The sequence below is a fragment of the Neolamprologus brichardi genome, chromosome 9 (assembly GCF_056152115.1).
Source record: "Neolamprologus brichardi isolate AB-2024 chromosome 9, ASM5615211v1, whole genome shotgun sequence".
In the NCBI taxonomy this organism is placed as follows: Eukaryota; Metazoa; Chordata; class Actinopteri; order Cichliformes; family Cichlidae; genus Neolamprologus; species Neolamprologus brichardi.
Window position 1 is genome coordinate 1,791,881 of NC_142112.1, and position 14,589 is coordinate 1,806,469.

The 14,589-nt window shown below is 44.6% G+C and overlaps 2 non-coding genes across 2 annotated transcripts; one reads left to right on the top strand and one right to left on the bottom strand.

Annotated features, from left to right (window-relative positions):
- Positions 1-13,986: 13,986 nt before the first annotated feature.
- LOC118455336 (5S ribosomal RNA) lies at positions 13,987-14,104 on the bottom strand. The gene has a single exon (XR_004844113.1). It is a non-coding gene; the product is annotated as a 5S ribosomal RNA (ribosomal RNA).
- A 334-nt stretch (positions 14,105-14,438) lies between these two features.
- On the top strand, positions 14,439-14,557 carry LOC118455335 (5S ribosomal RNA). The gene has a single exon (XR_004844112.2). It is a non-coding gene; the product is annotated as a 5S ribosomal RNA (ribosomal RNA).
- Positions 14,558-14,589: the final 32 nt, after the last annotated feature.

A 14,589-nucleotide genomic window follows, 5' to 3' on the forward strand; every position in this document is an offset into this window, starting at 1 on the left:
CTTTATTGTTTTACAAAAGCAAAAGGAAATGTCCACAATTTGAACTTTAATTGCAGGGAATTATATTAAAGAAATTTAGCAATAGCAAAGCTAAAGCAAAATTGAATGGTAACAATCACAAAACAATAATAAAATCACTTAAACTATACTTATCTAACTGACCGACTCTGAGCTAAGGCTGGTTTTGTTCTTATCCTTGGTGATGAGAGGGTGGAGAATGGATGATTCAAAGGCTCACAGGTTGGAGTGCAGTTCCCTTTCTAGCATCTCTGCTGGAATTTCGACTGTGAAGCTCTTAGATCCCATCTTCTGAACTGCTCAACTCACAAGACAAGACAAAAGGGAAGAACCCCAGATATCCTTTTACACTCCACCTGGTCACTCTTTCTCAATCCTCTGGACGTCACAGCTTCACATGGGTATCCAGTATCAAGTCAGTCGGAGCTGGCGAGTCCCCTCACCCAAATCGGCTCCATCTGAAGTCTGCACTGGCTGCTCGGTGATACCCAGAGGATCAGAGATGAGACCTTTTTAATCAGAGGGCTGAACCATACTTCCTGTACAGGGGTAGATCAACAGTTGGTTTCCTCTTTTTCACCGTTCCTGCTTCTTTGCTGTCTCATTAACTTCATCTCCTCTTCTCTCTCTTTCATTACTGCCCTCCATTTTTCTCCATTTGAGTTTTTTTCACAAACTTGTCCAAATAAGACAGGGAGATGTAAAAATTACACAAAATGCACTGAAACTAAGGGTTCGTTTTTTACTTCTAAAATATGATACAGAGAGCGGACATTTTTCTCTTCGGTCTAAACGTCTCATAACTCCAAAGAATGAAAAAGTCAAAAACCCATGACCATGTCACATGTGCACTGGTTTCGCTAATTACTCCATTACTACCATTGGCATTGCACTATTGCCCAGTTTCATTTATTCCTCAAGCCTACAAATCTCAGAAAACACATAGATTGCCAAATTAGTGTGACCAAAATCATGCCTAAGATGCAAGCAGAGTGAAAGTGTGTCCTGTGTGCTTACGTTTTATTTTGTGATGGTTTTAGGTGGTGTACACAAGGCTTTTAACTAAGACACAAAAAAGAGAGCACATTACACCAGTGTTACGTTGTCACTGGCTTCCAGTACACTTCAGAATTCATTTTAAAATCTTGGTCCTGACTTTTAAAGCTTTGAATTGCGATGCCCTGCCTGCATTGTTGATCTTTTACAACCCCACGCTCCCTCTCGCAGCCTGAGATCATCTAATCAAAGGTGTTGGTAGTCCCACGAACTCGTTTTAAGACCAGAGGTGATAAATCTTTATAGCGGTGGCCCCCAGGTTGTGGAGTGCTCTCCCTCCATCATTACATTGCCTTGATTGTATTTATTTTTTTAAAAAGCAGCTTAAGACTCATTTATATGTGCTGTATGTTTGATTTTTCATGTATTTTATGTATTTCTGTTTTTATATTACTGTGAAGCACTTTGTGGTTTTTATCCCATGAAGAGTATAAATATATAGTATAAATAAATTGAACTGAAATTGAATTATCACTATTAAAAGTCTGTATAAAAGGTATTACACTACTGTTACCTCTTGGTTACCTCATGGGGAAGCTTTTATTTTCTACAATTTTACCTCGAGTTTTGGGCCCTTATTATGTCTGTGAAGGTTCTCAGTCATCCAGGTCATCGTAGTCAAAGGAGCTTGGAAAGAAAAGCGTCTGGACTTCTTTAAGTTGCTTGAAGACGTTTCACCTTCATCCGAGAAGCTTCTTCAGTTCTAAGGTCAAATGGTGGAGAGTCCCAGATATAAACCTAGTGGGAGTTTCCCCCCACAGAGGGACAAAAGGACCCCCTGATGATCCTCTAATCGCCTGAGCCAAGGTGTGTAACTGGGTGTGGGTCCCAATCAGCCAGAGTTTCGGGTGAGCTCATTGTGAAACCTGGCCCCTGAGAACCTTTACAGACGTTAGTCATTAATATACTGCAACAACATGGGAACAGAGCAGCTGTAGAGAATTCAACATTAATGAATCAATGGTACGGAAGTGGAGGAACCAAGAAGAATGAGTTGAGAGGAGTTTGACTTATCTGACTGGTTTGTTTCGCTTAATGCACCTTATAATCCGGTGCGCCTTATGTATGAAAACAGACCCGTTCATCGACAGTGCGCCTTGTAATCCGGTGTGCCTTATTGTCAGAAAAATATGGTATATCACTGCTGCTGTTCTGGGGTCAGGGACTAGGGAGTGTCAGAACCACTGTCCAGGATGAGACCACGAACATCCACAAGTACATCAGGAGAGATGGCCACAGCTGATGCTGGGATTTTTATCTGAAAGGCTCATAATTAGAATGACATATTTGTGTTTTTACTGCACACAGTGTACTGTGGAGAGGTTGGGAAGTAGACTGTTACTCTGATACTAACAGACACAAGATTAAGGCCGCTCACAGCAATGGGCCCTCGGTCATAAATTTGCTCTTATTAAATGCACCCGAGCTCCACCTTTATGTAGGTCTGATGGATGGTAGAGGTGGTTGCCAAGGTGACGAGTGAAGTGACCACAAAGCCGCAGAAGAAAAACCCTGAGCCGACATCAGACCTAAGGGCCCTAAACTGTCTCCTTAGTGTCATGTTTAGTGCACATAATAAAAAGCATTTACTGTCTGTGATGCCTCAAAGGCATTTATATCATTTATATCTAATGTTTGCTTTAAAATAATTCATTTCTATGTTTTCAAGTTAAAAAGAACAGTAAAAAGAGTTAAAAATGTTAAGAAGATTTCATTTTGATGGTGAACTTGCTAATAACCTCACTTCCTGGTGGGTTACCTGTATTGCTTCATTTCCTGTTTACTTCCTCTTCTCGGTTGCTCTAAGAGGGAGGCTGTGTCCGAATTCAGGGGAAGGATGCTCATAAGGACACTACCTACCTACGTCACAAGGTAGTGTCCTTAGACGGACGGGTAGTCAGGAAGTGAGCGGCTGTGGACGGCCCATTTTTTTCTCCATAGAAACTTTATTGAACAAACAACGAGTATCCAACATAACAGACGGGCTGTGGACAGCCTCCCAGCCTTCAACTCCGCCCTTACTTACGTGTTTTTCCCGTTGCTAGCGCCACAGCACGAAAACTTTAAAATATACCCAGAAATGTCGCTCCGTTGTTTGGACAATTTTAATTCTCGAGGACCCAGAAAAACCTTATTGTCGTCGCCCGCATGTTGTGTACCTTAGGCTCATCAGAGACAATCATATCCAGGTAAAATAATGTCCTTTAATCTACACGCATTTAGGAATTACTCAGCTAATTACACGATGATTGAATTATTGCCGGTGTCGTGCCAAATTAGGTATCCCCGACAGAATTTGTTTCCCCTGCGTCGGGAGCACACGCTGGACTGTCCAAATCACAGACAAACAGTATCCCGCATTGTTGATTTTTAGTCTACAAACACTTCTTATAATGACTAACTACTCCTGACATTTTTGAGATGTTAGCTCTTTATACAACGACGTTATAGTGGGATACAAATAATATCAGGCTGATCCTGCCACAATTTGTTCCCCCTGTGTAAATCAAGGACAAACAGTATCCCACATTGCTGATTTTTCGTTCACAAACACTTCTTATTATGACGCATTACTCCTGAAACTTTGGAGGATTTAGCTCTTTATATAGTAAAGTTATAGGAGAATAAAAATATAAAAATAGTTATCAGCCAAAACGTTAATGGTTTGTTAAAATAATCCCATCTGATACCCGTGAGCAATAAATATATAATTATATAATGTTGTAACCCTCAAACTGAATGGTAATGTAATGATACTAATTTTTCACTTTTTCACAAAATGAAAACATCAGTACTTCTTGCGTGCTCCCAGCACAGGGGAAACAAATTCTGTCGGGGATACCTACTTTGGCACAACACCGGCGTTGTGCCAAAAAAGTTATCTCCTGCCAAAACTGATTTCCAATGTTTCCGTGTGTAATATGCAGTGTTGGGGAGTAACGGAATACATGTACCGCCGTTACGTATTTAAAATACAAAATATGAGTAACTGTATTCCGTTACAGTTACCGTTTAAAAAGGTGGTATTTAGAATACAGTTACTTTGTTGAAATAAATGGATTACACGGCGGTACTTCCCTGTTTCATATTGTGGCGGGTCAGGACTGTTTGGGGTTTGTTTGACAGCTACGTTCTGTTGTTCCAGGCGGCAGCGTTACGGTTGCCATGGTTACAGGGTGACGCTCTCTCTCTCTGCGTGTTTCCTGGGTGAGAGAGGCCTTGTTGTTGTTGTTGTGCTAAGCTAACAGGCAGAATGCTACAGGTATAGCTCTAAAGAATGTAGCATCATAGGCAGTGTAGTCCGTGCTGCAGGGAGAATGGACTGCCATACACGTTATGTGTCTGTGAGCGAGGGAGGGAGAAAAAGGAAAAGTACGAGCTGTCATCGAGCAAAAACGGGAGCTGGAAGCATGTAAATATAATAATAACCACTGCAGCCAAGAAGAGAGCCTGACGAGCCCAGCTGTAAGTAAGCTATTAAGACTCGACTGTACACCGTGTTCGTGTTTTCCTCCAAAAACAATAAGTTCTGTTGGAGCAGCCTTTCAACGCCTCTCTCTGTCTCTGCTAGCAAAGTTGACCCAGACAACAAAGTAAAGCTAGTTTTCAGCTACGAGCCCGACACGAACCCGACGTATTAGCCAGAGGTCCCTTTACTACGGTTCGGAGCCGCGGACCTTCAGTAACAGTAATAAATCACAGCAATAGTACATTCATGTAGTTGTAAACAGCATGATAATATATTAAGTAATCCAAAGTATTCAGAATACGTTACTCTCATTGAGTAACGTAACGGAATACGTTACAGAATACATTTTGGGGCATGTATTCTGTATTCTGTAATGAAATACATTTTAAAAGTAACCTTCCCAACACTGGTAATATGTTTAATATCTGTATGTATGTTGGTAAATAGACCTCGGTGAACATGGTTTACAACGGGGTTTGATATATACAATAATTACCTGATGTTCAAGTATTTTTATAACTGGTTATAACGTAGGTACAGTTGATATATTTGTTTTGCTGTCTGCTGTCCTTTTGGCCAGATTACTCTAAAAAAAAAATTTCTAATGTCAACAAGATTGTTCCTGAACTGGATAAATAAAGGATATACAAAAGTCACTGCCAAAAACTGACTGCAGCTTCTCCTGTTACAGGAATGTTGCTGGTGGCTCAAAGTTACCTGATGTCATTAATGAGGGAAACATTTGACGTGTTTCACGTATTATTGACCAACAAGTTATTTATAGCAGGTTAAATACGAACAATCAGTTTAGGGCAAAAACCGGAAATCAGTTTTTGGCAGACGATCATATTCTGGCACAACATCGGTCGTTCTCACACATGTACTGTATCATATAAAATATATAAACTAAATATCTTCGAATCTAATCTTTTGTTTGTTTTTACAGAGCACTTTATCAAACTGTTGTCTGCTACAGAGTTACAAGTATTATACTAATAATGTTGCCTCCACCATCTCCTGCTTGTATATTTCTGAAAACATCTTAGTGGCAGCCACGAGTGAGCCCTGCAAACCCTGTGGATGGACGATGCAGTGGACAGTGGGAGCATCCTAAAGCTCTCTGCAGACCACCCTGTGTGATTCTCCACTCGCTGACCAGAAAAGACAAACCGCAGGTCTCAGTTGCAGCACGCCATCCACGTCTGATCTTCAGCAACACTGCCAGAGACTTCCTGTAATCTATTACAGTTGTTCAAGAAACGGTCCAGGATCAGGTCACTCAGGTTGGTCCTGTGTGAACATCTTTACATACTGTGTATTTGAAATATTAATTTTTATTGTTATTTCTTTATTGCTATCAAATAAATATCCATGTAATATTGTTCAAAGTTAGCGTGATGTTCATACATGTTAAAAATGCCTGTAAATCAAATGAGTTCAGTGACAATTACTGTTTGTTTGAATCAATTTATTAATAACATAAAACCTTTAAACTAATGCAACACATAACAATGTAACAAATATATTCAGATAAATTGTCACGGTTCTGGGTCCGTTGGACCCAGTATTTTGAGTTTATTATGTTTTGGTTTATTTTTGCATCATGGATTGTTTCTTGTTCTCTTGTTGTGATGATGATTATTATTAGAGTTTCATGTTTCTGTTATCCATGTTTTAGGAATTGTGGTTTCATGTATAGTTCAGTTCCATGTGTCATCTTCTGTCTCTCTGTGTTGAGTCTGTGTCTCTGAGTTGTGATTCATGTTTCCTGTTTTATTGTGAAAGTCTTTGTCTTATGTTAGTGTGTGCAGCTTGGTTCCCCCTGTCTCGTTAGTCCTGATCTCTCCCAGCTGTGTCTCCCTCCTGTTGCCCATTCCCTCATTACTACCCTGTGTATATAAGCCCTGTGTTTTCCCGTGCTCTGTGTCGCGTCGTACCCTCAGATCCTGCCTGTGTGTTCCATTTAGTGTTTTCATGTTTGGTTTCTGTTTTGTTGGTGCCAGCAATAAAGCTGTGGTTTTCAGTTATATTTCCGTCTCAGAGTCCTGCACTTGGATCCACATCTCCACCTGCCCGCACACAGAGCCCTGACATAAATAAATGTCTCAGTACATAACTCATTTTGGAACTGATCTTTCTAGAAGTGAACAGTCTGTCCATCCTCTCCCTGCTCTCCTCTCCTCTCTTTGCTGCCTCATGTCTGATGAGGTCTAGCAGCTCATCATCTTCTCCTCTTCCTCCCTGTCGTAGGTGGCTGAGCTGCTTCGTCATCGCTGTCGCTTTGGTCATCCACTGCTGTGCTCGGCCCTGGAGTGTCCTCAGGGAGAGAGGACATTAGGACAGGAGGCTTAGTGGAAGGCATCTGTCCTATCACCTCATCCATGAGGGCAAACCAGGGCCAAGCACAGCAGTGGGCTTCCCACTGACCCCCTCTCCTGAGCCTGGATACTTGCAATCCTAAAGGCAGGAAATCAAAAATGACAGCAGGCAAATAAAAACACAACAACTCTTAGTAGTTGCACATTTATTAACTTGTGTTCTTAAGAATTATCTTCTTGGTAACACACAGACGTACTTTGTATTCTTTAAACTTATCTCATGTCTTCTGGCCTGCAAGGGGTGACTTTCCCCTGCAGGCCCATCTTCTCCAGAAGTGTCCTGATCACACACAACACATAAGAGAAGAGAGGAAACCATGGCAACTATGTTAATCCCTAAACCCAAAGGTTTTCACAGCAGAACACCAGAGGAACGCCAGAGGAACGCCAGAGGAACGCCGTCTGGACATCACAGGTTCTGCACAGCAGCGGTCCGTGAGTCGTTTGGTACCGGGCCACGAGAGTTGAGGCTCCGCTGTGAAACTTATGGTTTTCAGGGTTTTTATCGTTAACTCGGTTTCCCTGGGTCTTTCCCTTGTTGTAGCTGTGTGTCTTAAATATTTACATGTTACCATAGCGACCAGAGAGCATTAAGCGGCAGAGAGGAGGATGTTACTCTCAATGTTGGCGCATTTTCAGGAGGACGCTGCTAATAACGTTACACAATTACACACTACATTCAGGTTTATTATTATATTTACAAAATACCAGTTTTTGTCTTGATCATTTTATGTGTTTGTATTTATCCGCGACACCTTAAAGGCTCCGTGTCTGACATAAACTGGTCTGTGGCGCAACAAAGGTTGGGGAGCGCTGCTGTACAGCATGAGGGTTAATGGGACCGCACTCATATGAATATGATGTGTAAACTGATTTATTCTTGTACCTCCATGCCGTAGCGGCCCAGTTCTTCACCCCAGTGAAGAGGTGATCATTTTCTCCTCGTTTTAATAAATTAAGACGTTTGTTCCCCACAACATATCACCAATTCAAAAGAATCAAAATTAGCTGTATGTGAGCGGCTATACATGAATAACCGCGGGACCCGCGATACAAGCTGGTTTACGGTTATTTTAAATAAAAGAAACATGTCTCTGCAGATGCCCAAAGATTAACAACACGACCGCTATAACAATTTAACTTTTGTACAACCGGATGTTCATATACTTACATTTGAAAGTGTTTTCCTCTCCTGCTTCGACCACCATCGTTATCAGGAACAAATCTCCTCTATGACCCGCAATGAATGCTGGGATATAGTAGGACACGAAGGATACATCGGACCATCCTTAGAATTCAGGGCAAAGTTTGTCGCCACATTTTGAGCACTCTTTGAATTCGGACAGCCTTTGTCGCGTCGCCGTGATGTCATTGCTTCCAAATGTGGCATTGGCGCATCCTTCCCCTGAATTCGGACACGACTAACCCTCAAATTCGCGGAGAAGTAGGACGCATTTGTCGCCACATTTTGAGCGCTCTTTGAATTCGGACAGCCTTCGTCGCGTCGCCGTGACGTCATTGCCTCCAAATGTGGCATTTTAAGCATCCTTCCCCTGAACTCGAACACAGCCGGAGAGTGACATGCGGTCTTGCTCTGAGGCTTATCCACAGCCATCCACTTGGGAACATTGTTCAGGCGACGCCGTAAGTATATATATTTCATGAGGAAGGTGTTAAAAAAAGCATGATTAGCGGTATTTGTTAAAAACTATATTTATTTGTAATTCATGAAGGTTGATTTGTACATGTTAAAAAGGCAGTTTTGATGATCATTACTGCTCAAGCTAATACGAAGATGTAAGGTCACATTTTGAGTTATTTCGTGATGCAATATTCATGTAAACACGATCATTTTTTCTATTCTGTATTTCTGTTCAACTACAGTTTTCACCACTTGTCAAATGAAGATTCTCAACTCTACTCGGACTCGTGTGTTCATCGACAGAGGTTTAGCTTGGTGTTTAATCAGAGTTGCTGCACTCTGCAACAGAACACTGCCTGTGTGTGGTGCTCTTTGTTCGTTTGGGTATCCAGAGAGAGCAGAGAGACGTGGCAGCCGGTTTTTAACTTGGGCTTTCAACTGCTTAATACATTTCAGAAAATGCACTTTGAGCATATTTATCTTCTTTCTCCAGAAATGAACCCAATATTGACCATGTGTTTAGTGAATACCTCAGGCAGCAGAAATCCAAGAAACAGGAGGAACCATCATGGAAGGACAGGCCCCTGCACAGTATGTACCACCGGCAGGTAGAGGAGGTGGCTGATATCCAGAAATCCTACCAGTGGCTGGACAAAGGTGGGCACAGAGACAGCACAGAGGCACTAATCATGGCAGCACAAGAACAAGCTCTGAGTACAAGATCCATAGAGGCTGGGGTCTATCACACCAGGCAAGACCCCAGGTGCAGGCTGTGTAAAGATGCCCCAGAGACAGTCCAGCACATAACAGCAGGGTGCAAGATGCTAGCAGGCAAGGCATACATGGAACGCCATAACCAAGTGGCCGGCATAGTGTACAGGAACATCTGTGCCGAGTATAACCTGGAGGTCCCGAGGTCAAAATGGGAGACGCCCCCAAGGGTGGTGGAGAATGACCGAGCTAAGATCCTGTGGGACTTCCAGATACAGACGGACAAAATGGTGATGGCTAACCAACCGGACATAGTGGTGGTAGACAAACAGAAGAAGACGGCCGTAGTGATCGATGTAGCGATCCTGAATGACAGCAATATCAGGAAGAAGGAACACGAGAAGCCGGAGAAATACCAAGGGCTCAGAGAAGAGCTCGAGAGGATGAGGAGGGTGAAGGTAACGGTGGTCCCCGTGGTAATCGGAGCACTCGGTGCGGTGACTCCCAAGCTAGGCGAGTGGCTCCAGCAGATCCCGGGAACAACAGCGGAGATCTCTGTCCAGAAGAGCGCAGTCCTGGGAACAGCTAAGATACTGCGCAGGACCCTCAAGCTCCCAGGCCTCTGGTAGAGGACCCGAGCTTGAAGGATAGGAGTTATATATATATGCGTTGAGGTCAAATGTTTGTGCATGTTGGAGGTATTTTCCTAGTTTGTTGTGTTCAGTGTGGGAGTGATAAGAGTTGCAGTCTTACACGCCTCTCTGCAGCTTCTCTCCTCCTGCTACCCCCCCAAAAACCCATCTCCATAGAGACTGTGTCTGCTTCCAAAAAGACAAAAAACAAACTAAAAACCAGCAACAAACAACTTAAACATTTACAAAGAAAGAACAATACAGTATCCACATCTGAACCAAAGAGTAAAACAGTGAAATGTGGATTATTAAATATTAGGTCTCTCTCCTCCAAGTCTCTGTTAGTACATGACTTAATAATTGATCAACAAATTGATTTACTCTGCCTTACAGAAACCTGGTTGCAGCAGGATGATTATGTTAGTTTAAATGAATCAACACCCCCGAGTCATTCTAACTACCAAATAGCTGATACGACTGTATCAGCTATTTGAAGAGTGAAAATTCAGACACAGAGAAACCACTGTGTCATCGCCCACCTGATGTGCTTCATTTGGTAATAAATATGAAGCACTGAATCTCACCATATAAAGATAAAACATGAGGAAGATCATGTTAAAATACAAAATTTTTGTGCCATTTCTAACCTTTCATAGAGCAACAGGAGGTGGTAATATACAAAGAGAAACACGTACAGAGAAAGGTCAGTCATGTCAGCGTCACCTGGTCATTTGCTCTCACTGTGTGTAGCAACACTGAGCTGTGAGCCATCTTTCTTCTGCTGTTTGCTATGTGACTCGCCTCCCCGCGCTCTGTATGTCTGTTCCTATCTCCACTGTTTTAAGAACAGTCCATGCATTATGTGAAAGTGAAAAAGACAAGGAATACTGGAACAAACACCAGAATGTGGTCGACAGGTTTTTAGAACTGAGCATTTAGATAATATGTTTACAGGCTGTTCAAAGTCTTAATATGACTGACTCTTACAACCGCTCCTGATTGAAGAGCGCTCTCTGGTGCTTTAAATGAATTTATCCTCTGCTACATCATTTATACATACATTTATCCTCTACAGTGTCCATATTTCTATTTGCCAGGGCAAACCAGGCGCGGAGCTCTGAATATCAACAGTGTGTTTATTTACAGTGTGGCAACAACTGATGCACAATTAATCCCCGTGCTCCCCAAGACTCCCGTGTGTCTCCCACTCTGGCGTCCGTGTTTGTGCTCCTCGCTGTCGTGACTCTGCACAGCCTGTGCTGTCCTTCCTCTCCACGTCCTCCTGCAGGACAACAATGGAAGCAGCCGTTAGACACTGACCCCAGAACCAAAACACAAAAACAACAAAATAACAAACCCTCCCAGGTCACAGTCCCAAAGTCAGACCAAGCATCCCGCAGCGGTGCAAAAAGAAAAAAAACCCCACAAAACAGTCTCAGGTGGTCCATCACTTTAACAAAAGAGTTCAGGTGGCCTACCTTGGTCCCGTGATAGCAGTAGGACGCTTTAGGCGGCCTACCTCGAGTCCAGTGGTGGCAGCGTTGCAGCTCTGGCGGGCGGCCATGGGTCTGCAGCGGCGAAACAGTTCCGGCAGCCTGCCCCAGTGGCGCTGCTCCACTGGTGGCTTGCCCCGGGTCCAGTGCCGCTGTAGCTCCGGTGGTCTGCCACAGGTCCAGCAGCAGCGGCAAAACGGTTCCGGTGGCCGTTTCGGCGGATCCAGTGGCGGCGTTGGCGCTGCTCCTCTGGCGGCCTGCCCTGGGTCCAGTTGCGGCGGCGCTGCTCCTCCGGCGGCGCTGCTCCTCCGGCGGCCTGCCCCGGGTCCAGTGGTGGCGTTGGCGCTGGTCCTCCGGCGACCTGCACGGGGTCCAGTTGCGGCGGCGCTGCTCCTCTGGCGGCCTGCCCTGGGTCCAGTTGCGGCGGCGCTGCTCCTCCGGCGGCGCTGCTCCTCCGGCGGCCTGCCCCGGGTCCAGTGGCGGCGTTGGCGCTGCTGCTCCACCGGCCTGCCCCAGGTCCAGTTGTGGCAGCGCTGTAGCTCTGTCTGCCACAGGTCCAGCAGCAGCGGCGAAACGGTTCCGGTGGACGGAAAACAGAAATCAGAAACTTGAGAAATATTTTGCATGTTAATTGGCAGCAGGTCAATAACACGATTGGGTATAAAAAGAAGATCTTAGAAAGGCAGATGTCAACCAGCACTACAAATGGGCAGAGTTACAGCACACTGGTTGCTAAGGTTGCTTAACATAAAATTATGAAGTATTTGAATATATCAGCGTCTACTAAACATAATGTACTCAAGGAATTCTGGAAATCTGGATAAATCTCTGTGAGAAGGGGATTGGAAACCAATGCTGTGATCTTCAGACCATCAGGCAGAGCTGCATTAGAAACAAACATGGTTTTGTCATGGTGATCACTGCACAAGCCTGCCTGACCTGTTAAAAAGTTAACGAGGCAAACCGTCCTCGCTGCACCGCAGGCTACTTTAGGCAAAAAGATAAAAAGCTTGTAAAAAAGATTAAATAAAAGATAAAAAGCCCTCTTTGACTCCTTTGAGAAGTCACACAGCGAAGGTGTATGAAGGGACTTCTTCATCCTGCTCCTCAACTGTAGCCTCGATTGATTACCTATAAAAAGCAACCCAGAAGAGCCCTTGGAGACCATCCATGACCTCTACTGTCAGCTTCCCCAGAACCCACTGGTAAAGGAATGAATGTCAGTCAGGTTTAGAAGAAAACGATGCTTGTCATAAATCCTTTAATCTGTGAAGGAGTGTGGTTGCCATCTTGAACCAGGGAGGTAAAGATAGCGTTTCGGTCTCTGAAGATGAAAAACTGCCAGGCAGCTGCAAAGGCCAGTCAGAACCTGGTCCCCGTCCAACACAGGCAGCAGCACAGCAGACCTGGTCAAGTGGAATCCTCCCCATCTGCATCTGGAGGTTCCACAACAGTTGAATGGTGCCAGAGCACAGAGGTGGCCACGTTGTTAACAACCAAAATTCTTCCCATGCAGGACAACTGCGGCTGGACCCAGCTCCATCGAGACCATCGGGCACTGATCTTTTCTGCTAGACCTTCCCAATTTCTCTTTTGGAATTCGTCTCTTCCAGAAACACACCCAAGCATTTCATTCCATCCCTGTTACACTGCTAAAGTGGGCTCCCTTACACCCTTTCAACAGAGGACCTTCACATTTGATCCAGTTGATGTTTGCAAAAGATGCTTTCTCGTATAATTCCAGTTTTATATGAGAGCGTTGATATATTTTTAGTGGTTATAACTGTAACATATTCAGGATACACAGACAGTCTCAGTGTGCTTCCTGCTCCTTCTGCAAAGTTCAACCCCGGGAGTCCCTGTCTGAGGTGGTTTAAAGGGGGCCAGAGCATAGAGGATTTGGGAAAGGGGGATGTGGCGTGGAGGTGTGGTCTTTGGCTCTGCAATGACCCACAGATTTTCCTGGAAACCTTCCAGGCCACGGCAAAGGCATGCCAGTCTCCCGCAGAATGGGCACAGTGGTTACTGCAGCTGCTGCTGCTCTTGGGAGAGGCTCCGACAGCGGCTCTGCCATCAGCTTAGTTTTGAAGACAACTGCTGCATGGTGCTGGATTGTTTGGGCCTCTCCCCGGAGGATCACTGGCGGCAGTTCCCAGCCATTCTGACGGCAGGGGAGGAGTTGCCGTTCGCATGGCCCTGTCAGCTGTACAATGCGGCAGCAAGGGGGCTGCAGCCTGGGCCGTCAGAGGGGGACACAGATGCGCATTTATTCAGTATTCTTCGGGACCGCAGTCGGCAGCCAATAAGAGTTAAAACTCGTTGCACATGGGTGTCAGGTTGACACTGTGCCCGCTGCACACTACAAGGTTAACGGGTTCCTCACTACTGAGCCCAGACGGACTAGCCACAGACATTTTCTACATTTACAGAATAAATCAGTTTCCTAAATATTTCGTTCTTGTTGTTTTTTTGTCTTGTTTTGCACAAAAGCGAAATGCAATCAGGAGCGTTGTCATGAAGCTTTCCTGAAGCTGCCTGCACTGAGTGAGCAGCGGCGCCCTCTGCAGTTTGCGTGTGGAAGTGCAAAAGCTTACAGCACTAGTATTCCCAGGCGGTCTCCCATCCAAGTACTGACCAGGCCCGACCCTGCTTAGCTTCCGAGATCAGACGAGATCGGGCGTGTTCAGGGTGGTATGGCCGTGAGCGAGGGAAGCCCGCTATAAAAGACCTTTTATACTTGGCAAATGTCACACAGTTTCAAATATAGTATTGTGCTGAGCTTCACATGTTACAGCCAAAACATGCAAACCTTTGTTGTGAACTGCAGCTTTTTCCCGCGGTAACGTCACGACAATAACACATGTTCGTTTCTCACAGCACAGTGTTAAAGTGACAGAGAGCACACAGTGTGTTAGGACCGTTTGGAAGTCCAACATTTTTCTGGTTTGGAGAATTCAACTTATATACAGGACATAAACACATAAGCATGACTGTGTCATCACAGCATGTATAAAAAGGCTGTTTCTGAAGCCGTCCCTTGCTTACGGCCACACCACCCTGAACACGCCCGATCTCGTCTGATCTCGGAAGCTAAGCAGGGTCGGGCCTGGTCAGTACTTGGATGGGAGACCGCCTGGGGATACCAGGTGCTGTAAGCTTTTGCACTTCCACACACAAATGACAGTTTAAA